The sequence below is a fragment of the Mus caroli genome, chromosome 3, assembly GCF_900094665.2.
Source record: "Mus caroli chromosome 3, CAROLI_EIJ_v1.1, whole genome shotgun sequence".
Lineage (NCBI taxonomy): Eukaryota > Metazoa > Chordata > Mammalia > Rodentia > Muridae > Mus > Mus caroli.
This window is the reverse complement of record NC_034572.1, coordinates 43,079,704-43,093,921: the sequence shown is the minus strand read 5'-3', so window position 1 is coordinate 43,093,921 and position 14,218 is coordinate 43,079,704.

The following is a 14,218-nucleotide window of genomic DNA, read 5'->3' as shown; positions in this document are numbered from 1 at the left end:
ATATATATATATATATATATATATATATATATATATATATATATCTGAAAGATGTTTAGTCAGTAAAGTTCTTGCTGAACAAGTCAAAACCTGAATTTGCTTCTCCAGTACTTATGGACAAGGAAGGCATGGTGTTGTGTATTGCTATTCTAGTTCTGATGAAGTGGCAGCAGGAGGATTCTTGGAGTTCATCCATCTGCTTAAAAATCAACAAGCTTATGTTTATCACAAATACTATTTTTCAAAACTTGAGGGAAGTGATAGTAAGATACACACAGTACCAACCTTTGGCCTCTACATGCACATGAATGTGTGCACTAGCATACACAGACACACAATAAGCATACATCCATATATACACAAATAAGCCATCGCTTCATTTTGGAAAACTATAACTTCAATATGTATGTGTTTTTGTCTCCATTCAACCATGAATATTGAAAAACTATTACAATCCAAAGAATTATTAGAAATAGAGGAAGAACATTACACATAGATGATGCAAACAACTTCCAAAGTCACTTAGAATTCTACCTTTACTTCCATGCAAATTCTGAGAAGGTAAAGGGAATAATGGTACATGAATAAACTAAATTAGTTCTGCTTTCTCCCCAGAACCCTCCATATGCTTCCTGAATCACATGGAAAAACAAAACAAAACAAAACTGACTCTTTGCAGTGAACTTCAAGACTCCATCTGACCTAACCCTCTTCTCTTCCCCATTCTGAGCATGCCTCAATCAGAAGACCCATCATCTTGATACTGTAGGCTAATTCTTAGCTGATGAAGTAATTGAGAGGTGACTTCAAAGGCTTAAGTCATTGCTGAGTTCACAGCAGAATGAACTGTTGGGGATAGGCCTGGATATGGATCTCCCTTGTTGAAAGTAGGCTAATGGGCTTATTGATTGGAAAGCTATATTATCAGCTTTCTTCTTCCTTCTTTGATCCCTCTGGGACTCCATGAGAAGAAGACTTGACTTCTACCATACCCTTACACCATGATGCTCTTACCTAGCTACAGACCTAAAACAATGGACCCAGCTGAGCAGAGCACTGAAAGAGTCGATCAAAATAAATACTGCCTTTATGTTGCTTATTGCAGAAAGACTGATTAACACAAATTTCTGAAGGTGAAGTTATCAGATTACAGAATGTTCAGTCTTTCAATTGTTTATACCTAAGTAACTTTTCTAAACTTCTTCTCTTTCTAATGGTTTTCTCAGCAAAATGTATAGTTAAATTGACAAATTTAACTATATATATTATTAAATTTTCTTTCTTTCTTTCTTTCTTTCTTTCTTTCTTTCTTTCTTTCTTTCTTTCTTTCTTTCTTTCTTCCTTTCTTTCTTTCTTCCTTTCTTCCTTTCTTCCTTTCTTCCTTTCTTCCTTTCTTCCTTTCTTCCTTTCTTCCTTTCTTCCTCTCTTCCTCTCTTCCTCTCTTTCTCTCTTTCTCTCTTTCTTTCTTTCTCTTTTGAAGGTTAAAATTTTCAACATAGAGTATCATTCTAGTTCTTCAAAAGAACATGGCACTTTGTGTAGGTCAAACTGTCCTCACATCTATGATGCTCTACTTTCCTAATTAATTTCTGCACTGATCTCCCTCACAATTATCCTGCCCCTCAAATTTATCATTCACAACACTTATTAAGTTCCAAATTGCAAAAGACCACTTGAACAATGTAACTCAGGAAGTGAGAAAATGAAGATTCTTTCTGTGTGGACAGATAGTGATATAAGTGCATGCTCCTGGGGGCATGGCACACACATGTGCTAAGAGGCATGCTCATGTTTGTACATGTGATGAAATACAGAGGCCAACCTTAGGTTGATAGCCATCTTTCTTTGGAGATAGGATCTCTTCTTGGGAGCAGAATCCATTTATTACGCTATATTGTCTACATAACCCCAAGGACCTCATGATGTTGGCTAGGTTGTTCCAGGGTTCTTCCTGTCTCTGTCTTCATAGTGCTGGGATTATAAATCCACAGCACCCAATCTAATAACTGTATGTGTATGAAGCCTATTGAACTTGTTTATTCACTCTAGTGCAGCAATTTTATTACCAACTGAGCCATTTCCTTAGGAAAATAAGTTCCCTTTTGTAATTATGCTACAAAGAACTTTCTTTAGTGATTTACAAGATACTTTTAACTTCCATTTATACATTTTTTGCCATTATCTGATAATTTTAACTTTTATTAATAGAGTATATTCACTTGTCTTTCATCTGGCTCGGCTCTTCATCTTTCATTTGTTCATTTGGGCATTTCTTTCTAAATGCAGTGAACTTTTTGCCATTGACAGTCAACTTTACTAGGACTCCGTGTACATAAATAGTGGCAATTACTGTGGTGTTAAGATATTAACATGTCTATTTCTCTAAACCTCTCTTCCTATTTCACTGATATACTGTTACAAAATGGGCAGTGCAATATATAATATGTGTGTGTGTGTGTGTGTGTGTGTGTGTATATACATATTTGCTGCAGTACACGCTGAATCTCACACCTCGCCTATCCCTCACCATCTGCATTCTTAAAATGCCAATTTTTCATTATTTGTACCCCAGGAGCTACCAGGGCTTAGTGCTTAATGGACTCAAAAAATTGTTTGATAAATGCATTGATGAAAAACAATAGAGCTTTAAAGTTCTATAAAGCATTTTCAGAGTCATTATTCAATATCCAAAGACAATTGTAATAGCTGCAGTAGCAGCAGGAGAGTTTCAAGGAAGTTATGCAGCCTGTAAAAAGTGCCTAATATGCAATGTGGCGAAACATAGAATATAGTTCAGTTTCTACATTTCAAATATGTATCTTCAATTCATGTGTCCCACTCATTTAGTTTCTTAATGCACCTCTCAATACACTGTAAAAATATAAAAATCTTACAGAAACACTTAGCTAGCAGCGATTGAAGTATTCAGTCCAAATCATTATGAGTGACTGTTTATATCTGAACAATAGGCGTGTACTCTGAATTTCATGTTCCCTATAGTCATGCTTATGGGGAATCAAAGGGAAGGCAAAACCCATTGCTAGAAATGTTGCCTTAGAAGGTCCTGCTGCATCAGATGACTAGTAGAACTAAGTAGAATCATTTGGGTTTTCAAAAAAAAAAATAGATTTCACTGTAGTCATCAGAAGAGTTTAAAGAAATCCATTTTCATGGCCAGTTTTCTAGAGAAGTTAATTAGATACAAAGATGTAAAAGTGTCACAATTATCCTGAAACACAGAAGCAGGAGGCATCACAGCACCTGTTGGTACATTTAGAAACACTGTAGTTTGTTCCCTGAGGACATTCTTTTTCCATTCTCTGTGTTGGAATAAAAGTGTTTCTCCACTCTAGCAGTCTATAGATTGCTCAGTAGATGATGACTCAAAGGCCATCCAAGGGGATACTTTGGAAGAGAAAGCTCCCCATAGGCTCAGATGATTGAATACTTGGCTTCCAGTTTAATGGCGCCATTTGCATAGGCTTGGGAGGTGTGACTTGCTGGAGAAATTGTCTCTGGGGTTGAGCATTGACATTTCAGAGTGTGGGCCATTCTTAGCATCTCTCTCTCCCCTCCCCCCTTTCCCCTCTCTCTTCTCCCCTCCCTCCCTCCCTTCCTCCCTCTTTGACATTCTTGTTGTTTGCAGTTCAAGATGTGTAATCTCAGCTTGGTACTGAAGAAACCATGTCTGCTTCATCCCTGAAATGACAGACTTTCATCACTCTAGAAACATAAGCCCAAATAAACACTTCCTTCTTTAAGTTTCTTTAATCATGATGTTTTATCACAGCAGCAAGAAAGTAGCTAAAACATTGGGAAAGCTTTGTACTGCCCACTTTGTCTAGTGTGGAAAATGTGTGCCAATGGTGTTTGTTGGTTAGAATTATCTGGAAAATTTCATCCACACCACCCACTTCAGAATGTACAAGATGTTCTAAGTGTGTATGCATGTGAAGTGTGTGTGTGTGGGGGGGTGTCTACAATTCCTCAGAAAGATGAGTGCTATACTGTGCCAGGTTTGCATGGATACTACTGAGCAAAACTATCACTCGGCACAAGCTCACTTTACAGATTAGCTGTTAAGATACCAAGAATCAAAAGAAACACGCTTATCCATATAATGTTCTATTTAATTCTTCCCTATGATTTCTTTTGGTTTTCTCTCAAATGAGAAATATTTGTCAAACACACAGACACAAACACATGCACATGCACACACATAAGCACACACACATGCAAAAACACACACAAGAACACAAACACACAGATATGTTAAAATGGGAATCTTTTTACTTAAATTTATGCAAAACTATAATGTATGGCATCCAAAATGAACGTACAGCACTGGTTTTTTAATTTCCCTTCAGAAGAGATCTGTGAGTTCCTGATAGAGAGATTGGAATCGCAACTAGGATTGTACATATGTCTATTTATTCTTGGAGTTAATAATGATTTTATATGTTAGGGATTACCATGTTATATTGTTGAATAGAACTTTTATCCTGAAATTTCCTTTGTAGTCCCTTGCTTTTTACTTTTCATCTTTAAAGTCATCCTTACCCACATAACTTCAATACAGATATGTATAGAAAGCATAAATGCATGCATGTGTGTGTGTGTGTGTGTGTATATGTGTGTGTGTGTCTGTGTCTGTGTCTATGAATTTCACTTTCAAACATGTATATTTTTCATTCTGTTCACTTCTAGGCTGGCCAAAATCCCATAGAACTTATGGCAATCACCAGGCCACTCCCTCTGAAATGACATTTGCTTATTTTATTTTAAGCAAGTTGCTTGTCCATATAGAAATTCCATAAGAACATTTTACTTTGACCTTAATTGGTATGTTGGGGTGATTTTCTACCACTGGATTTACTAAAATGCTTTGCAGGTTTCTGTATCTCATTTCTTTCATTTTGTTCCTTGTGTCCTTTTCTTGCCTTTTTGCAGATGAAGGTGACTTTTTTTCCTATTAAATTTTAAATTGTAGAGATTAAATTTCTGTAAGAAGTTTTAAGAATTAAAACTAAATTGAGATTTTTGAAATAAAGAAATCCCTGTGATTATCCAGGTGAATTTGTGTATTTATAAACATATTTTCTCTAAGTTTTAAAATATCACAATATTATATAGAAATCCATCCTTTTTTGTTTCTCCTTGTATTGCTTTCATTAGTTTGATAGTTATTTACTCTATTTTGTAAGGTCTACGTGAGCACTCTGTCTAGGCAGTGTTAGAGTGTGAGGCCAAGTAAAGCTTATTACTTATGCTCTGCACTCTGGGGCATGTGTGCCATCTCATCTCTCAGAATGTGGAGCTACACGAATCAGGACCTAACCTGGACTATACAGGTAGACTATGTCTTAAGTAGTGTAAGACAGAACAAGCAAAGTAAAATAGGAATTCAGTAGCTATTGGGATTCCTTCCTATCTTATGTAAAACAACTAACTAGAGCTTATCATTTTAATCCATGTAGAACAATAATGTGGAGCCTCAATGTCTAGATTAGTTTTCATATTATTATTATTATTATTACTTTTGCTGTTGTTGTTGTATATAAATCAAGTGAGCCAATTTTAGGTCCAAGATCATGTGGCTTTGAGAGTTTTTATTTACCTCAATTATGTCTGATTTATACTCATATGATGTAAGCTTTAGAAGACTCAGAGTTGAGTGAGGAGTGATCTTTGTGTTTAGATGCCCTACAGTGATATCATATTTTTACCTTTTATTGACCTTCTATTAAATTGAAATTTTAAACTCAATTTTATTCCCTTCATTTAACATTATTATAAAAGCATGTTGTGATAATTTTCCTACACATCTGATTTATTTGGTTATATGTTTTTGTTTTGTTTCGTATTTACTTCCTTAATTAGAGGTACATGAGTGCATATCTGGTTGAAGTGTTACCTATGAAATTTCAAGCAAATGGGTGACTTCTTCATTTGCCCAATAAAAGCAATTCAGTGAGATACCACTGCGGTCAATTTTCACTATTGATATTAGTTAATTTCTAGAAAGCTAACATGGAGCCCGAATTAATTAATAATTGATCATTTCCTCTAAGGGGGATACATTCATAGCATTGCATCAATCAAAATATAACATTATTTTGTATGCATTTCTGTTCAAGATAATCATACCCAGAGTTCATTAGTTAGTACTGAATCTACAGTCAATACCACTACAACTCATGTCAAAAAAGCTTGTCAGCTACCCACATTTTCTCTAATGGACTTCATGGAATTTTGTATTTAAGACTACCACAAAACTATTAGTGAAATGATTAGGTGCAATTTTAATCAGTTATATATATATATTATATATATCTGATTAAAATTATATAATTTTAATTTATAATATAAAATATATAATATATATTGCTTTGAAACGTTTAAAAGCAAGGAATTATTTTCCTTGAAAAACTCATTCATGAAATAATCTGCTATAGGGACACGTTGCATCATGTGTAAAAAATAAGGCAATCAGACATTTCTCAAATAATTAGCAACTTCTATCTGTTCGATGAAATCAATCTCCGTATTCTCTTTCTATTCCTTATTTAGCATTTATAAACACATCTCCACAATCAAAAGAATGCTAATGATATGTTCAACAAGTTCTTATAATCTTATACTTCTAGTTTGAACACATACACAAGTATATAATCATATACAAATATACCTTTTAAATTTTGTGTTAATTAAATATAGATATATTGCATTAATTTTGAGTGCCTATGTTCTTTGAATTCAGTTCATACATACAAAACTAGTTATTTTGGATTAAAATGGCAAAATCAATTTTTTCATTTAAGAATTATCAATCATGTCACAAAATGTTTAATAAAACCATTCTTATTTATAATCACATTACAACTGTCAAAATACTTTTTTTTCCAAATCCATGTTCAATTTTATTGATTGTTGCAATAGTACGAGTGTCTTCTGAAATAAAGGACCAAGCTTGAAGTCACTTATGAATTCAATTTCTCTATCTGTTTACTCTATTAGATAGTCTGTGTTTGAATTTCAGTAAATTTATGCTTTTGAGGGTTTAAAACTTGTTAATTTGCCAAGAGTTTCTTTAACTTCATGAAATAAGAGAACTCTACAGGAATATCTCAGAAGTGTTGGGAGAAAATTTCATCTCAAAATTAACTTTATGTATTTATTTAATCAGATTTAAGAAGGCTTAGGAATTGGTTAAATTCTATTCTTGATGTGTCTATTAGGGCCTGTTTCTAAGAGATGGCACACATATCAGTGTATTGGCTAAGGATATCTGCCCTTATCATAAGTAGGCAGTATGAAAATGGCCTCTGAACGGGAACCAGAACAATAGAAAGGTGAATTTTTGCACTTCCAGTGCTTGAAAAACTTCATCACCTTCTCTTTGAAATTATCTGTACAAGAAATCTTAAGGCTCTTAAGAATTTGACCTCATGATTAAAGTCATTCCTTGTGTGATGCTTTCGCTGTAAACTGGTCTGTGCTACCCAAACGCCACATACCAGGGTTTCCAGCGTTCATATAATTAGCTGTGATGCTCAGCTTCAGAGTTCTTGTGAACTAATCTCTCTAATGGCATTTCAATATACCTATCATCTACATAGCGATTATTGATCTATCTAGTATTTCTATATAAATAACATTTATACTCTATCAATCTAATTGTTTTGGCTTTCTTCTTCAAATAATAATAATAATTATATTCTTTATTGTCACAGAATTCTTTTAAGAATTATTTAATACCTATATCCATTGTATTTAAATTTTGTTTTGTTCAATTAATTATAATAGTTTCTAGTTCCAGTTTTATCCATCATAAAGTTAACCTTTATTTATTTATTTTTTGAGACAGGGTTTCTCTGTATAGCCCTGGCTATCCTGGAACTCACTCTACAGACCAGGCTGGCCTTGAACTCAGAAATCCGCCTGCCTCTGCCTCCCAAGTGCTGGAATTAAAGGCGTACACCACCACTGTCCGGCTTTTTTAACCTTTAAATTTTATGTAGTAAAAAATTACATACCTTATTTATAATGTTTCTTCTTGACTTCACAAATAACTGATTTTAAAATGGACATTCCATATAGATTAATATTTTCCTGCTTTGTTCAGTTGATGATAGTCCATCAATACCATTATTTATTTTGATGCTCCTATTAAAGACAATTTATATCTTTTGTACTTTCTTCTCAGATAAATTATTCTATGAAAATTATTCACTTTCATGTGGCCAATGGAAAAAAGTCTATTTTAATGTGGCTTTTTTTTTCTCTCATAGAGTAAACCACCTATTCAAAGAATCCTTCCTAATTCTAGTAGGAAAATAATACAATTGGGACTTTTGCTTCAATAAAATCATTGATTTTGGTTATAATTAATTACAAATCTTTAAGAGAAAGAACAAAGACATTTCTAATAGTGAAAGTGAAAACTAATCTTGTATGTAAGTGCTTATCCATGTGCTTGGTGCATTTTATTCATATTGGTTACCTCTTTTCTTATGGTAGAAGCACATACCATTTAAGATATTGATATCTTTTCTACGTTTCTTCATCCTCTTAATGGCTATTAATATGTATCTATCTCTCACAGGTTGACTGGCAGAATTTCTAGACCCAAGTATATTTAACTCTGATTGTACATTCAAATTCTAAAAACTTATTTTTCGTTGGCATTTAAATCAAGGATATGAATAAGAAATACTGTACAATATTTCCATATGTCAAGTCCAAACACAGAGATATAAATAAATAAGCCAGATACTGACAAAGCAGACCCTAGCAGTCTCACTTTAACTGCTCTATTGAAACCAATCTCTCACCAGATTTTGGTTATGTGGCAGCAATTGGACTACATGCCAGACCAGCTTCTTTTCAGTATTCCAAAGAATTCTAAATGTGAATCCTGTCATTCCTTAATAGTATGAACAAAACATTTCATTTAATTAACATTTGACAACGCAAGGAATAACCAGTTCCATATACTCACTTTAAAATATTTTACTTAAAACACACCTAGCAATTGTGTATAGTTGAATACTTTAGATTCATATGAAAGACAACCATCACTGTGTTTATTCTCTTTTGCCAGTATCCATTGAACCTTAGTTGAATAATCTGTATCTATCTGCTTGCAAGCTAGGAATTTACTTCTTTCTACATCTTAGGTGCTATGCTTGAAAGCCAGAGGTGCAGATGAGCAGCCTGATGCATTTTCTTTCCCTTGAAGCTTTGTAACAGAACAAGAGAAAGCTTAGTATTTCTTTCTTTTTTTAAAAAAAAGATTTATTCATTTATTATATGTAAATACACTGTAGCTGTTTTCAGACACACCAGAAGAGGGCATCAGATCTCCTTATAGATGGTTGTGAGCCACCATGTGGTTGCTGGGATTTGAACTCAGGACCTCCAGAAGAGCAGTCAGTGCTCTTAACTGCTGAGGCATCTCTCCAGCCCTTAGTATTTCTTTTATTTGAATATGCTTGATCCCTTCCAGAGCTCATGCTGACATTTGGATTTTTCTTTTTTCTTTTCATTTTACTTTATTTGTTGTTGTGTTTTGTTGTGTTTTGTTTTGATGAGGAAATGAGTGAGTGGGTAAATTGTATGTGGCACAAACTTGAAGACTGGCGTTTAAATCCCCAACTGCTTCTTAAAACTCACAACAGCATGACATCTAGCCTGTGGCTCCAGTCCTTGGAAGGAATAGGAAGGAGTCCCCAGGGGACACCTAATTGGCAAAGACAATGCAAAGCAGAGTTCTGGGTTACCTGGAGACTAAGTTATTACAGAGGAGAGTGATCATGGAAAACACTCAACCTCTGGCCTCCACATGAATNTGCAGACCCCTACAAACCCCCACCCTTGTGAATATCCATACATGCATACATACTTATTAAAAATGTTGAATGATCCCTGGATACAGCAGTCTCTAGATGGTCCATCCTTTCGTCACAGCTCCAAACTTTATCTCTGTAACTCCTTCCATGGGTGTTCTGTTCCCAATTCTAAGGAGGGGCATAGTGTCCACACTTCAGTCTTCATTCTTCTTGAGTTTCATGTGTTTACCAAACTGTATCTTATATCTTGGGTAGCAACCATATGGGTGAACAACATTATGAACTAACCAATACCCCGGAGCTCTTGACTCTAGCTGCATGTGTATCAAAAGATGGCCTAGTCGGCCATCATTGGAAAGAGAGGCCCATTGGACATGCAAACTTTATATGCCCCAGTACAGGGGAATGCCAGGGCCAAAAAAATGGGAATGGGTGGGTAGGGAAGTGGGGGGGGTTAGGGTATGGGGGACTTTTGGGATAGCATTGGAAATGTAATTGAGGAAAAGATGTAATAAAAATATTTAAAAAATGTTGAATGAACTTCAATGAAACTTTATAAAGGGGGTGAAATCTTTAAAAGATGATGAGTAGCTCAGTCTCCATATGGGTCCCCCAACAACTGGAGCAGAGGCTCTGCCCTAAAGAGCAGAGGCTCAGTAGCAGAGGTTGTGTGCCTGATCTGATGCACCAAGGTAGGCGGATACCCAGAGTAGCCCACCCTCTCAGAGGAGATTATGGGTAAGGTAGCAAGGGACTCTGTTGGGTGGCAGCATTCGGGATGTAGATAGATAGATAGATAGATAGATAGATAGATAGATAGATAGATAGATAGATAGAGACAGACAGACAGACAGACAGACAGACAGACAGATAGATAGATAGATAGATAGATAGATAGATAGATAGATAGATAGATAGACAAAAATAGGGATGTTGTGGGATTGAATTGAATGAGTGGTTCTGAATGTAGTTTCAACAAATCCACAACATACCTGAGAAAATCTTTTTCATTTATGCTGATTCCCTTCTGCAGTGCTTGGATAAGCATGGCCCTCATGGGCTCATATATTAATGCTTAGTCCCTAGATACATTAACAGTTTGGGAAGGACAATGTGACATAACCCGTTAAAACAGCTGTGTCACCAGAACTTAGAGCTGTCAAAAGCCTATGGCATTTCCAGTTAGCACTTTGTGCCTTTTTGTCTTGCAGACCAAGACACAAGGTTTCAGCCATGGCTCCAGTGCCATGTCTGCCAGTCTGCTGCTATGGTCTTGGATATGATAGTCATGGACAGAAATCTTTTCAAAATATCGATAAACTGGTCTGTAAGTATTCTGGGTCATGGTGTTTTGTCACTGCAGTAGAAAGTAACTAAGACACTTTCTAATTTCATCAATGTAATGATATAAGACTCTCAGATAAAGATGCCCAATCTTAGATATTTATCTTTAAGTACACTGAAATAAATAAATAAATGTACTTTCCTGTATAAATTATCAGTTTAATATAGTCTGCTATATCAACATAAAAATCCATCACCATATAAGCACACACACATGCACAAACATGCATGCTCTTATGACAAGGGAGGGAGGGAATAAGCAAGAGAGGAAGAGGGAGAGACACAGAGAAAGAGTTGAGACTAAGGCATAATAGGCACATTGTAACAAAATTATTCCATAAGTGCCATTAAATTCCTGTGGATGGACAGATGGAAAAGACAGGAAGAGGCACGTATTGGATAGTTCTCTAGGGAGTCAGCTTTTGATGGAATAGCATATGAGTCTGAACAGGAGATTTCTGCTAATCAGAGGTTTTGCATTTATTTTGAAGTTATTTTGAATTACTGAACTGACAATAAAATATCCAGTTTAATATTTTGTAAGAAATCTCTGTTTTGCCCATAAATCATTCATTTAGGTACAAGTAGGTTTCTAAATTCTATATGCAAAATGCTATAAAATACATTTCCATTTATAAAATAGTATGCCATTCATCCAGTAAGAAAATATACATAGCTATTTTTATTGATTATGCAAATACTATTGAATTACATTTAGTTCAAAATTATAATGTCTGGACATGACACCATGCCTGTTCCATGTGAAGCTGCTGAGAACATTATACATGTTTACACCTGAAAATTCAAGCAAAGCTTCTTCCGATAAGAAGAGGATAATATTCAAACAAGTTGTAACCTGCACGGATGCACAGAATTTGAGGCATCCTTGCAATCATTACTGATGTCAACATCAGGTCACATTCTAGAAAGCAGGCTCATCAGTGAGGAAATCTTGAGGCAAAGCTAGACTGGGGGCAACAACAGACCCATCCTTTCCTCTCTCCTTTCACTCTCTGAGTGCCTACATAGGGTCAGCTGTGGGTGTTGATGACATTTTTATGCTAATAGAACAAATTCTAAAGAACAGATAGAAGAAAAACCAAAAGCAAAGCACTCCTAACTAATTCTGCAAACTCTCTCCGGGACTGACTGCAATCTGTGTGAGGCAGGAACTCCAAGTGACATAAAGTACAATTAAAAGCTGTGGAGTGGGACAATTACTTGTGAGAAAATGTAATTCCTCTATCCTCAGCACCTCAGAAAGTGAGGTTCCAAGTCAGTTTCTTCCCCATGGTAAGATTCTGTGGGAAAAAAAAAAAAGCTGTATATGAAAAAAGAAAGAGAGGACGATTGTTTTTTGTTTTTGTCATTCTGTGGCTTGTGTTACTTTAAATAGGCTTTTGGAGGCCTATCTTTAAAGTGTTTCTAGTTTCAAATCAGAAACTTAAAAATCTAGGGAGAAAGGAAGAAAGTGAATACAATACTATGCAGACAGTCTGTATAATGAAGCTTTCATCTGTTAGCCAGAGAATTAGAAAATTCTAGACATATAAAGTTTTATGAGATTCCAGTAGGTATAACTGAAATAAAATGCTTTTCACATTCTTATTATTTAGCTTATTCTCATAGGACTTAATGGAGTGCAAAAATAGAGTTAACAAACCGATTAGTTTTTAAATCCCTTGAATTTATTTTAGGCTATGTGTTCACATATAGAGCCTCAAGAGAAGTAATGGTATAGTCAACTACATGATAAGAGCCCAACAACTACAATTTAGAGCATGTGATTTTCTAAGATTTTACTATTCTTCTGATAGAAAACAACCAGTTATTTCCACAAATTGATATGTTTACACTCTGATCTCCAGCACTCCAGATTTTAACTTTATTTGAATATAGGTCATTAAAATAATTAAATTAAAAATTATTTTAGTAAGTTGCTCTCTTTTTACTGATGACTAAAGTGGAAATTTATGGATTCTTTGGAGAATCCGGTGTATTCCATGGTGTTTTTTCTGGAAACTGTCTTAGGAGAGGATTTTTTTTTCTGAAGCAGAACTTGGAGATGTCTTGGTAAGAAAAGACAAATGGTGTTTTTTCTGGAACCCGCCTGGGAAAATGGCATGTGATTTTTGCTAAAACAGACACTTGAGAGAACACATGGTATTCGAAAACCAACAGACAGTGGGCTAAGCTGTGGGGTGTTGATTTGCCTTGCTTCTCTCCTGGTCTTCCTTGGCCTTTGCTAATGCTGGTCTTTGCTGATGATGCTATGACATTGGTTTGCCTTGCCTTCCTCACTGATTACCATCTCTCATATCTCTATAGAAAGAAATGCACCAAAGAACTTCTGGTGATGTTCTGGACAGCTTCTTGTTATTTCTGCAGACTCAGGCTGATTAGCAGAGCTTTAAGTCATTTCTTCTAGATGGATCTGCCATTGCTGATTCACGTGAACTGAACTGCTGCTATCCAGACAACGACGATTGCATTTGCCCCAAAGAAATATTTCTAAACAGATCCGTATCCTCTTTTGCCCTATTACCCTTTCTTTCCCACTACCTTTGGTGGGTATGAACTAGAAGGGTGGTTAGAACACTTAAGTACCCTTATTAAACTAGGTTTTGAAAAATATAAACCTACAGATTGTCTTATAAGAAGACTTTGGGGCTCACAGAGACACCAGGAAGTCTTTCTTTGAGGAAAAACCATGCTCATAAACCAGTGTGAAAGGTAAAGAGACAACAGAAGAACAAACAGCATTACTCTGATCTTAAGAGAATTTTTTGTTGTTTATGCCACACAGTCTGTGGTATTTTACTAATTCATCTCTCTATTTGCATATGACCTTTTCATACAAATAACACAATATAAACATAATTTCCATTTTTACAAAAGACATTTAATTTCATACATAAATAATTTAAGATAACATAAAATTGACACAGTAACAAGTTTGTAGATTATTTTCCATAGTAATTAGCTCATGTCTATTAATCTGAAATAATTTTGGAGTCTCAAAT